At 42.5% G+C, this 13,063-nt stretch overlaps 1 long non-coding RNA gene across 1 annotated transcript; it reads left to right on the forward strand.

The window, feature by feature from the left end:
- The first annotated feature begins 3,118 nt into the window (after positions 1-3,118).
- Positions 3,119-7,853, forward strand: LOC144379005 (uncharacterized). Its single transcript, XR_013440977.1, has 5 exons — positions 3,119-3,308; positions 4,317-4,424; positions 4,748-4,872; positions 6,079-6,230; positions 7,422-7,853. It is a non-coding gene; the product is annotated as an uncharacterized LOC144379005 (long non-coding RNA).
- The last annotated feature ends 5,210 nt before the right edge of the window (positions 7,854-13,063 follow it).

Consider the following 13,063-nt stretch of genomic DNA (forward strand, 5'->3'; position numbering starts at 1 on the left):
ACTATAGGGAGATGCTGTGTTACCAGCTTTGAAGGTAGAGAAAAAGGCCACAAGCCCAGGAATACAAGTGGCCTCTAGGAACCAGAAAAGGCTACGATATGGATTCCCTCCATAAGGATCGCAGCCCTGCAGATGCTTTGATGTTAGCCTGGTGAGAACCTGTGTTGGATTTCTGACCTACAAAACCGTAAGACAATAAATCTGTGTTGTCTTCAGCCACCAAGTTTATGCTAGTTTGTTGCAGCAGCAATAAAAAAACGAACGCAGGTTCTTCGAAGGAAAAAAACTTTAAACACACAGGTTACCTCTAACAGAAACGCCATGGCCCAGGGGCCCACACACTTTCCAGTCTTCCCAAGCACATAAAAGACAGAATCCCAGATGTTCCCTTGGGTACAACTGAGCTATGGCCCCAGAAGTTTCAAACAACACTGCCACTTCCTCTACCCACTTCTCCCCTTATCCCGCTCTTCCCACTCACACCTGCAGCTTATCTTCTCACCATCCACCATGACAGGCTGGTGGATCACCTTGAAAAAGTACAAAGAGGAGAGGGTCGAAGCCAGGGTTTCTCAGTTCCAGCACTATTGACATTTGGGGCCACATCATTCTTTTGTTGTGGGGACTGTTCTGTGCACAGTGGGATACTTAGTGGTATCTCTGATCTCTACCCACTAGAGGCCAGTAGACCTACCCCCCTCTCCACCACTTATAACAACCAAAAATGGCTGCAGACATTGCCCAATGTCCTCTGAGCAGGAAGAAGCGGCCCCCAGCTGGGATCCCCCAGTCTCAGGCCCATTCACCTAGCGCTCCGTTGCTCTCTCCTTCCGTCCCCCCTGACGGAGGGAGAAGCCTTCAGCATGTGTGTATGTATACACTCTTACGTTGCAGCTGGTCTCATTTAAAGTAGTTTCCCACGAATTCAGTCTGTTTGGCAGTTCAAAACAGCTCTAAGTCAGAACTCAACCACAGGCTTTTTTAATGGCCCCACTACACATATTCCCAGCCACAGGCAACGGAAACATGACTGTTCCACAATGACCCACAACCCAAACCTGCCAATGAGCTCACAATCCATTCTGCCACTAGAAAGGCTAACTAGGCCAAAGCTCACTATTTGACTGTTACTTTCTAAAGCCTTCTGCAACTTTATTACCTAAACATCATTAATAAAAGTCCTTTCCATCAGAAGGTTTAACACAGCATAAATCAAATAGGAGATGACTGAAAGCCTGACCGATGACAGAACAGATGTTCTGGAATCGGATCTTGGGAAATAGCCACTGTCTGGGAATAAGAAGCCAGTCTACTAGAGACACAGATAATGTCCTTGGCAAGTTCTAAGAAAAGGACTTAAACAAAGATGTTAAAAGATCCTGTTTTACGTAATTCTTAATTCTGCTCAGACTTGCCATTTCAATTTCAAAATAACAAAACAGTAAATGGGAAACACAAGTCCTGTTCTTCCTGGAATCTGAAACAAGACTACAGTTTCCAAGATGGCATGTGAAATTCACAGGATCTCCATTAGTCTAACTGAAAGCCAGAGCCTTCTGGAGGGAGGTGGCTCTCCAGAACGTTCTTTCAGGCATGTTAGCATACACATCCCTGGTACCTACAAGTAACCAATGGCTTTTTAACCGATCAGTTAACTACAGTCTCTGTAGATTAATCCTCCATCCACGACTGCCGTATCAATCCTAAGACTTTAGAATTTCACGTTTTTTTCTGAGAGGCCTTTCTCCAAGTGCACAATCTTCTTAGAAAGCCTGCAAATAAGATCATGTGACTCTGAAGATCTAAGAGTCAAGGTCCTACACCAAACCCCATACTCATTAGGATTCTACACTCAACTTTCTTTCTACTGATACGGGCCGTAGGGTGCTCAACCCTGGTAGCCACAGATACCTTTCTCAGCTCATTTCAAACATGTGAAATTCAAGCATTCGTGACAAGCAGTACACATGAGGAGGGAGGGGACAGGGAAAGAATTTTCAGGGGGAAGTGGAGATGAATATTGTATGCTATTTAAAACTGGGGTGTAGCACACTGCCAGGGATGAAGATGATGGGGGGGGGAACAGGGAAAAAGACCTGGGACATCATTAGCCATTGTCTCTAATATGCAAAAATCACAAATTCCAAAGTGCGGCATTATGAATGGAAACATCAAGACAGGTAACAACAGGGTAACAACACAGAGCCTCTGTCTCCAAGCCAGCTACCCTCATCGGGCCAGGAATGACTCCACCACAGTAGTAATAAAGTAGCAAGTGTGGGTGAGTTTGCAATCTGCTGAAAACATATACAAAGCTAAGGTTCTGAAAAGATTATTTACTAACCCACACTCCCCGCTTTTATATGGCTAGTTGAGAAGAGCAGGGGAATGCTCTTAAGTGGATTGAGCTACAGGTTTTAAATCCCTGCCAGCTTTAATATCCCACAACTATAAATTTTTACTTTGAAAGTTACTCAGGTATACGACACACTTCTATAAAAATAATGTATAAAGTAGCTCCTTATTTCCAAACCCACAATTACCAGCATATGAAACCAACTCTTGTTGATCTTAGCACTGGTTTTATATATCCTTTTAGCTGTTAGGAAAATTGAAACATCTTATTTCTTCATTCAACAGTTGCTGAGTGCCTACTTTGTGCTAGACTCCAAGAATACATATGAATAAAATATGGTCCCCGCACTGTCCATCTAGTGGTGGGATAACAGACAACGGGAAAGAGGGAGCCAAAGCTATAAAAGAGGAAAGCAATACAAGTGGAAGAATGGATATTTTTTTTCTAAGAAAAGAATATCAATTTGGGTTTCTTACCCTGATTCCCAACTCACAAATTGTATTTTCTACCGTGGATTGCTCATGGTGACAAAAGAATTTCAGTATGATTCTTTTGGGTTGGAAACATCTCCCTAACAAATTTAGCTATGCTGTTGGCCTCTATTCTGGAACCTTCAGCTGACAAAGAGAAGTTGTACACCAGCCTCAATGATTCCATCACAGTATCTGGAATAGTATGTCCATTTGATCCTGTATTCAAGCACTGTTGACGATTATTTTGTAACATTTCAGATCTGAGTGTTTGTCTCATTTTGCTGTTTTATTTTATTTTCACTTACCAAGCTAGCTGTTTTTTTAAAAAAATTGATGACTAATGTCTGAGTGGCTGCAGTGAGCAAAGCACCACGGGAAATGTAAAAAGGAACCAGAGTTTGTCCTTGTCCTTAAAGAAGCTTTCCACCCTGAGTCCGGGAGGCAGATATGTAAACAAACCATGAGGTGTGAATCAAGAGGTATGTGGTGAGTGCTGGGAAGGGACAGCAGTGAAATTTGCAGGCGGAGGGCTCCAAGCTGCAATACAGGTATTCATTAAGTGTGTGTGTGGGGGGGGGGCGTCTTCTATTTTTAAATTCTCTATATACTAGGATTTTTCTTCAAATCTTGTTTATTTTACCCATTTTACTTGTATCCTGCTTCACTCCCACCAGTGAAGTTTGTCCTGTTTACACTGTAGTTTGTTGAGGGTTACAATTCAGTGAAATTCAACATGAACATTTGTCCTTTGAAGCAGCTAAAATGTTCACCTACGTTTGTTTCTCACTGGATGACTAATTGTGACGGTGAGCAAAAGACAACTGATGAAACTCAGATATAATTGTTCATTTTCTAGTACTGCTCTTAACTCATTCTGTTTTCGTCCATCATCACCTGTTTTCTGTATTTACTGTTCCCTTTAAAATGTCTGTGAGATTTTAAGAAACTAAATGGTTGTCGGGGCACCTGGCCGGCTCTAGTTGGAAGAGCATGCGCCTCTTGATCTCAGGGTTGTGAGTTCAAGCCCCTAGTTGGGTTTAGAGATTACTTCAATAAATAAAACTTAAAATAAAATTAAATGGTTGTCTGAAAGTGTTTGGTGCATGACGAGATTTTTTTTTCTTGCAACTTTTACCCATCCATGGCTGTTTGCCTAAACAGACCTGCTGCTTGAGCCAAAATGTTGTTTGCTTGTTCGTTTTTCCAAATTCTGGCAATAACGTTCGATGTATCTTTCACTTACCATACTTCTTTGTAATCTGGCTTCTTGGGTCTCTAGTTTAATTCCTTTTGATTTTGAGAAAATGTACATGTTTGTATCACAGAAGTCTTAAACTACCGGATATCCTTGGGTTATTTAGGAAAATCTTATTTTCAGATTCTTATTCACAATGCCCTTTTCTATTCTCTATTAGTTATTATCATCTCCATTCTGTCTTATATTAGAAGGCAGCTTTTAAGCCAAAATGTTACTTTCTCATCTACAGATGGTTTGATATGCTTTGCTGCAAAGAGAACCTGGTTGTCTTTTGGCTGGTACTCTTTTCCAGCTAAAAATGGGAAACTGAAGACAGAAAGCCACAGAGGAACACAGGGTAGGGAATTTAGATAGACTTTTACAGAATACTTGCATTATTTATTTTTTTCCTAAGAGATCTGAATATTCAGTATACTAGTCATTTTCTGGTTTGAATATAAGTAGACACCACTATTTTGATTTCACAAGAAAAAAAAAGCTGTGGGATTTAATCCACCAGACGGAAGGGAGAGGAGAAGAAAAGGAAAAGATGAAAAGTAGGGAGGGAGGGAGGAAAAGACAGTAGAGTACAGTTTTTACGTGGGACGTTAAGTTCAAAAGCTAAGCAAAAGTCACATATAATCCAAATTAACTTTGAAAATCCCTTAACTTTCCTGTAAGACACTGCAAACATGATTTTGTGCATACAACTCTTTACGGTAACTTTCATGTATACTGGCGTCCAGGAGCTACTGAGTTAGATGAGGAAGAACTCGCCGGAGATCCACACATCAATGTCTCTTAAAGTAAGTATTCTGTTTCTGCAATTAAATGCAGGGACTAGACGAAGAACGCTAAACCGTTAGTGCCTTCCAGCAGATTTTGCTCTGTTCTGTTGTACTATTAAGCTTCTTTAACCTTAATGCATATTAATACGTTTATTATTGTTGTAGTTAAAGGAACTGTGGCTTTATATCTCAGGTTCTTAATGTAGCGGTATTAAGAGTAACTTGAAAAACAATTTCTTTAAAGAATTCGTAATCTGGTTGCTATGTAATAAAAAAATTAAAAATAATACACATAATAAAAGTCTGACAAAATATGCAGGATTTAAGTAAGTATGGGAGGACACCGCCCCGCCTCCTTGCTCTGTACCCCAGGTTTTCTGGGGACAGTAGCCCGAGAAATGGTCTCTTTGGAGGGTCATGGTGCAAAGCAGAGCTGCAGGCAGCCTTGGGTCAATGTGTTGACCTTAATATCTATTGCTTTCAAGAGCCCCAGAAAAGCCCGTTAGCCCCCAAACATCCCCCTCTACCCCATTCCCTTTCTTCTCACTTCCTAACCCAGTGTGCTGAGCTCCAGGAGAAATTCTCAACCACTGTACTTTTCCAAAACACACATTCCTCTGGGAGAGCTAACAAGGTATGATACGAACGGCAAAATGTGTCGTACATTCACCAGATCCTCCAAGGAAGAAGGGCCCACCGCAGCTCCCACACGAGGGTGAGGGCATGTCGCCCAAGGGAGGGAGTGAAGGACGACAGGGTCCCGGAAGGTATGGGAAACCTTATGCTCCAGCAGCTTAAAACTTAAAGTGAACCAAATAACACTGATGAGTGGTCATTCACTATTCTCCGGAAAGAAGCCTGGGGGCCCTCTAATTCCTAAACAGCCAGAAAGACGTCCAAACATTACCATGAATGTGGGACGGGGAACGTGTGAAAGAACTCTTTTTTTTTTTCTTTATGAATGAACAGGCATGTATCTTATTTGAGAAAACACGTCATTAATTATTTCTTTTCGAACGCTCTGAATTATTCCATCAATGAGACGCTAGCTTCTAGAGATTCAGCGATGTCATCAAAAATCGAGAAATTCAATCAGCAGTCAAGCTAAAAGACAGCAAATTTGGCATGGGAAAGGACTGGGTGGGGATGAGATGCAGAATTTCGAGGATATCTAATACATTCCCAACATGACAGTGATGACTGCTCTCCTTCATCCCCCACCAGATAGGGCTCCAGGGTGACACCTGGGTCCTCTTTGGGATACCCCATCCCCGCTGCAAGTCCCTACCTCCGTGCACCTTGACTGGACGTTTTGGAAGGAAAAGCACCGCCGAGGACAAGAGAACAAGAACTCAGGTTGACAACAACGTGCCGAGGTAAGCCACACAGTCCCACTTCTGGAGTCTCCACTGCAACTTTATCCTCAGAAACCAGGGCCAGGGTGTCGCCACGGGGGACACACGAGATGAGACAGCCTGCCCCTCCAACACCATCACGCTCAGGAGTATTGAGAGAAAAGGGAAAAAAGTGGTAACACGCGTAACATCCACATTAGGGAATACCAAGTAAGAGCCAATTAGGACGACCATTTGGCACCGCGGGCTCATGCATATGAAACAGGACACACGGCATCAATGAGCAGGAACGCACGGGGTTGGTGGGAGCGCTCTAACTGCAGTGCATTAAAGGCTGCGCACCTCCGTCTTTCTAACTCCCATTAGCTCACCCTTGTCTAGATGAAAAGAGCTCAGTGAATCAATTGCTTCTGTTGAACTGTTTATATATTTTCCAAGTCCTGATTAGGCCATTAGTCACCGAGCATATTGCACAGTAAACGAGAGTACCTGCAATTACGCAACTTCCCAAGAACATGCAGAGAGCATTTACAGGGAGACCACGGTGCCAGCAAAATGTGAAAGGGAGATTATTCGTCAGCAGTTTTAAGAACCGTGCACTTAAATGCCAAATGAAATATATGCATGGCAGATAGCAGAAGCTGAGGGGTGGAGGGGCGGCGGCGGGGGGAGAGGAGGAACACTGAAAGCACCAACATTTACTCTTCTGAACATAGTAGAGCCTTGAAAATGAAAGCCACCCTGTATAACAAACAGCTCCCCATAAAACAGGCTTCAATGTCTTCTCTCCTCTCTGACGGTAATGTTGGAAAGAGCCTTGATAAAACATAAGCACCACAGGTAAAGAACACAGACTCTGGACTCCTTCTTGGTCCGCAGCTCGTTCTCCTTCAGAGCCCCCACCACCACCTGTCAGCATCCATATCCGGCCGCAGTGAGCATAGGGTCCAAACGTGAAGACTCTCCCTTCTCTACTGGGCTCTCTGCTCTCATCTATCACATGCACGCTCGATCAGCAAACATTATGTAATCCTCTATTTGAGGATTTCCCATTCAAAATCATAAAGAACATTTCTAGAAGAAAAAGAAGGGAAGACGTGAGCGTGACATTTCATGTCTTTTACCAGGACGCTGAACCCCTTGCGCACACACTGCCTGGGAGAAACCAGTGACAGACATGAGGGAAGTTTTTGTTTTGTTTTGTTTTTTCAGGAAAATTTGCAAGGGGTCAGCTCCTCGAAACCTCCCGGCAGAGAAATGGGAAATCACGGATCATGAGAAATGGGTCAGAGCCTCTCCATTTACTGTACAGTAATAACATAAGCAACTGACCTTCCGAAGAGTGTTTTATGGTATTTTTCATGGCAAGGCTGTCACTCTTGGGTCCGCTAACCCTCACTTTGCTACTTCTATTCATACGCTTTATATGTATTTATTTGTTGAGTTATATATTTTAGCTGAACTTGGAATGACAGTTATTTTTAAGAGGCTGCCAACATGGGTCCGGAGGAACCTCAGAAACCTGGCTCACGGTGGCTCTGGTATAAGGAACCTCGACAGCCAAAACCAACCAGAAAGCTGATGAGATCCAGGTTTCCAAAACACTAGCGGAAAGGCATCCTTCTCTCTGCTTTCTTCCATAAAGCTTTTGCAAAAAAAAAAAAAAATAGTTATTTACCAAAGAGGACTCCTTGTGTCACACAACCAACCACTTCCTTGAGTGTTCAGAGTGTAAATCTAGAGGTCCGTGTGTCGGGGTCTAGCTGCAAGCAGGGTGCAGCTTTCTTCAGCTGGGTCTGCGACAAGGTGTGAGACAGGTGTGGTGTCCCGGGGGCCAGCACCCCTGATGCATCCAACACGGCTGCCTTCTGAATTCGCGACCCTGAGTTTCTCCACTGACAGCCTTCCAAAACTAATTGAGGCTGTTAGGATAAAGAGGGCAGTTTCTCAGCTTTGATACCTTTAGGGTTATTTCAACTTTCCACCTCTGTTAAGTCCTGCAGGAAATTCTGACAGAAAGCCCTCCCTTACCATTCAAAAGGCCGAGGTGTTCCGAAAAACACTTTCCCACTCCCCATCAGAGAGCTGAAGCCCTGCGTCCTTGTCTTCCAAATTTCGGAGATGACAGTCAAAGGTCTGGGGACGACTTGACCATGCTTATGACAGGCAGACTCCTGGGCTGAGGCTTGGGACAAACAAACCTTTCACATGAGTCCTTAAAAACAGACAGTGCTCTGTTTGAATTTGTGAACCCCATTCTAGTACAAACATGCTTGGCATCTAGTGCCAGACTTTCCTTCCTGGCAAACGGCTCAGCTGCCACCATGGATATTACACTTTAGGTCCCTGCAGTCTTCTCTCTTCCCCTGCGCCTCGTCCCCTTTCCCCTGAGCAATATATTCTCTGTGCCCAGGCTGCAGGGGTAGAGGCTATGGATCTGGATGCCAGTGAGCTGTCAGAGCCTCTGGCTGGGGCTCGATCATGCCACACTCCTCTCAGCCCCTCCTTGGTCTGGCATGATGACAGATGGCCACTGTGTCCATCGTTTGTCTGTTAGTCCGACGCGGACCACGGGGCCAACATCAACGCAGACCAGCCCATGACTGATCACATGAAGACACAGGGGCATCCAGAGACCCCCCTCAACTCAAGGGACCTTTTTCACTCCTGTCCCCAGTGTCTTCGAAGGAGAGATGGTAGAGAGAATAACCTTTCTCAGCTCTCCTCTCTTTGCTTTTGGAAAGATCTTAGACTTATCTGACCGCGGACAAGCAGCAGCCCTTGGAAATGATCAAACCCATACCGCCTCTCCCATTTGAAAGTGTTCTTTCATAGAGGCCCAATTCCTTATTGGGTTGCTTCCTGCTGACTAAGGACGATTTTTTTTCCCTAGGGATTGACTGAAATGTAAGAGTTGGAAATGGTCTTAAAGATCACTTGATTTAATGGTCCCACGAACTGAAAATGCCTACTAGCTACTGTAGCACAAAGTTTCCTGGGCCTCAACCTCCCTCCCCACCCCAAGCTCTCGGCTAACTCGGCAGAGGCCTGGTGGGGGACCCACAGCTGCTCCAAGGGGTTCTGAAGCCACATCTGAAAACCACTGATATAATCCAACTTCCTCGTTCTTCCTAAGGCCCAGAGAATTTAGGTTACTTGCCGAAGGCCACACAATCGTTAATGACGAGCCTGACTTCTGCATAGTTTCTAGTGTCGCCTGACCACTGACATTCTTTACCTGCATTTAGTATTTAGTAAAACTTCAGTCATTTAGTCTCTGCTAATAAAGATAATGTTTTCTTACGGCTATCCAATTCAATTTCTTTCAATTTATTGCATAGCCTATAAATTTTTGGTCTTACATGCAAGTGTCACCTTTCTTAAATCAGGAGTGTTTTCTAAAAAAAAATTATAGATTCTTCATTAATTCACTTTCATATTCTAGAGGTGACAAAGGCCTCATGGAAAACAAATGAGAAGCACACTGAATGAAATTTTCTGTAGGGGGGCACCTGGGTGGCTCAGTGGGTTAAGCATCTGCCTTCGGCTCAGGTCATGATGCCGGGGTCGTGAGATCGAGCCCCACATCGGGCTCCCTGCTCAGTGGGGAGCCTGCTTCTCCCTCTCCCTCTGCCCCTCCGCACCCCAGCTCATGCTCTCTGGCTCTCTCTGTAAAATAAATAAAATCTTAAAAAAAAAAAAAAAAAAAGAAATTTTCTGTAGGAAAACCAAGGAAATTGTCAATGAACGAAATATTTGTTAAACTCTCCAAATAACAGACACAGACACACACAAACACACAGCTAGCCTTCCACCTCTAGCTCCAGGAATCACTTACTACCTGGGAAAGGACTTGAACGCTTTCACTGTTCATATCCCGTGAATGTATAAGTGTGCTATAAATTTTGTTCACTATCATAAGCCATTTTGATCACTAGTGTCATTTGTACAATAGCCCACGATTTAGACTGATAGTAAAAGAATAAAACTGCATTTTGCTGGGACGCCTGGGTGGCTCAGTCGTTAAGCATCTGCCTTGGGCTCAGGTCATGATCCCAGGGTCCTGGGATCGAGCCCCATATCAGGCTCCCTGCTCCACGGGAAGCCTGCTTCTCCCTCTCCCACTCCCACTGCTTGTGTTTCTGCTCTCGCTGAGTCTCCCTCTGTCAAATAAATAAAATCTTAAAATAAAATAAAATAAAATAAAATAAAAATAAATAAATAAAATCTTAAACAAACAAACAAACAAACAACCCCTGCATTTTGCTAAGCTATTGTACCACGAAGGCTTCTGCCAAAGGACAGTGGCCTTTCCACCCCACCAACCCCCAGCCCTGTTATTCAGAATGAGTGGGTACGGAGCCCTGGGTTTCCCCTTTTCTGGTAAGGAACAACTGAGTGAGTAACCAGGGAGGGCACCAAAGGTAGTTCCCCCACCCACAGACCCTTTTGAAAGAAATGCACAATATTGTTGCTGCACCCACACCACACACAAAAAAACCCCACCACTTTTAAAGTCAACTTATATAAAATCCAGCAGTACTCCCTGTGAGACGTTGAAGAAGAAAATACCACTTTTTGTTCATTGTAAGGTGGATCAAGGGGTTCTATTTAGTTAAAGCAGAGTCTAATTTATAGGACTAACATAAAATGTTTACAGGTGATAAAAGAAAAAAAAAGTTAGAATTTACATCAAAATAAACCAGAAGACAGAGGGACCCGTCATTGTTCAACCTTTAAACTGTTAAAAGCAGAAACATTCTCTAAGTGTTTTTAAGCCCTTAAACAGAGAAATAACAAGGTAAAGATTATCTTCTTTTTCAATAAATTCTTCAAGAGCAGAAAGCATTGACTTTAGCTCTACCTATTTGTTATCTCTGTTCTACATACGAACCTTTTTTTTTAAAGATTTTATTTATTTATTTGTCAGAGAGAGAGAGAGAGAGGGAGAGCACAAGCAGGGGGAGCAGCAGAGGGAGAGGGAGAAGCAGACTCCCTGCTGAGCAGGGAGCCCGATGCGGGACTTGATCCCAGGACCCTGAGACCATGACCTGAGCCGAAGGCAGACACTTAACTGACTGAGCCACCCAGGCGTCCCCTCTACATATGAACTCTTAAAAATGAATGCTTTCCGGAACAGATACATTCATAAGTAATGGATTATTAATATAATTTTATATAAATTTTAAATATTTCTGACAATTAAAAGAATATAATAATACAGAATTTCCTTCATTGAAATTTTTTTATCTTTGAAGAATCTTCCATACATGCCTGCAAATCCCCAAAATTGCAAATTAAAAAAAAAAAATACTCAAAATACGTTGACTTTTAGCTTTTTGACACTATGATCCTGCAGGGCATGATGGCACAGGCAATAACATTTTCAGTAATAATTTGTTATCCAGAGTATATATAATCATCCCAAAATATACAACACAGAGTCTACAATTTAAAAACCATTATCAGGGCACCTGGGTGGCTCAGCTGATTACGAGTCCGACTCTTGATCTCAGCTCAGGTCTTGATCTCAGGGTTGTTGAGTTCAAGCCCTGCGTTGGGCTCCACGCTGGGCATGGAGCCTACTTAGAAAAAAATAAATAAAATTAAAAAAAATAAAAACCATATCAGACTCTGAAATATATGATGTATCTTTGTGAACTTCCAACCTTATATTTTTCTGAAGTAGTATGTCTAGGGGCATGAAAAACAGAGGCCATTCGTATCTGGTAACACACCATGTTAGTGAATTATCTTGACAGTTCTTGCCCTGATTAAGACCATTAAGAAAGGCATCCATCCAATATTCCAACAGACAGCCAAAGTTTCTGGTTGTATAATTATTCACCTCATAGGGGTCCACCTCAAAGGCATGGGACACACAGGTTTAGGAACATGATGCAGAAAAGAGATGTTTATGTAAAACGGATTACTTGGGACAAGTGGACTTCTCTGAAATTAAGATCCTTGGCCACTAGAACCACTCAATTTTACACTCTAGGCTAGAAACAGAAAAGATTAAATAATATTCATACGCGGAGCCAATTTTTCCATCAATTAACAAGGAGGAGACCCCACGAGCATTTTAAGGCAAGATTTTTTTTTAAGTCCTACAAATACAAGTACAGCCTCTCCAGGGTTTTTTGTTGTTGTTTTTTTTTTTTTTAAACATTATTTAAAGACGTAAACGAAGTCAACCAAATAAACAACAGATATTTACTGAGAACCTTCTATGTGGCTAAGATTAGGTTTCTAAGTCCCAAGTACTTTCAGGATATTTACAAAATTATTTAACTTTATAAAGTATTTCAATAAATAATGCAGTCTTCCAAAATGTGCACGGGGCTGTAATTCCATCTAGTTTCTACGATGACACTATAAACCTTGGATGGAATTACAATCTTAATGGGAATGCTCAGGGAGTCCATGATGAACTCAGTTTCTAAAATAATAACCACCAAGTCAATGGCATATAATTACAACCAGGAAGCCAAGCTGTCTGCTGGCTCATATAGAAAAACATTCAGTTGAAAGTACCACTCACCTCACTATGGCAAAATCTATATAATATATCTGAAAAACTTCTTCCTCTCCAGAATGTAAACCTTCTAAACTTTTGGGATGAGAAAATTTCCACTAGGGTCTCCCTGATACATGTGTTTTAGATCAGCGATGACAAGACCTTCTAGATACTATCAGTAAAATCTAAGAATCTCCTAATATCACCTTCAAACACCTAAAAGGTAAACTCCAAAAAGTTCAATATATTAAGAAACAGAGGGGGAAAGAAAGCATGCTCAAGAGCCTTAGGAAATGACTGGCATTCCTTCTAATTCTCTGGGACTAGCCTGACA

Source organism: Halichoerus grypus, chromosome 9 (genome assembly GCF_964656455.1).
Source record: "Halichoerus grypus chromosome 9, mHalGry1.hap1.1, whole genome shotgun sequence".
Classification (NCBI taxonomy): Eukaryota; Metazoa; Chordata; class Mammalia; order Carnivora; family Phocidae; genus Halichoerus; species Halichoerus grypus.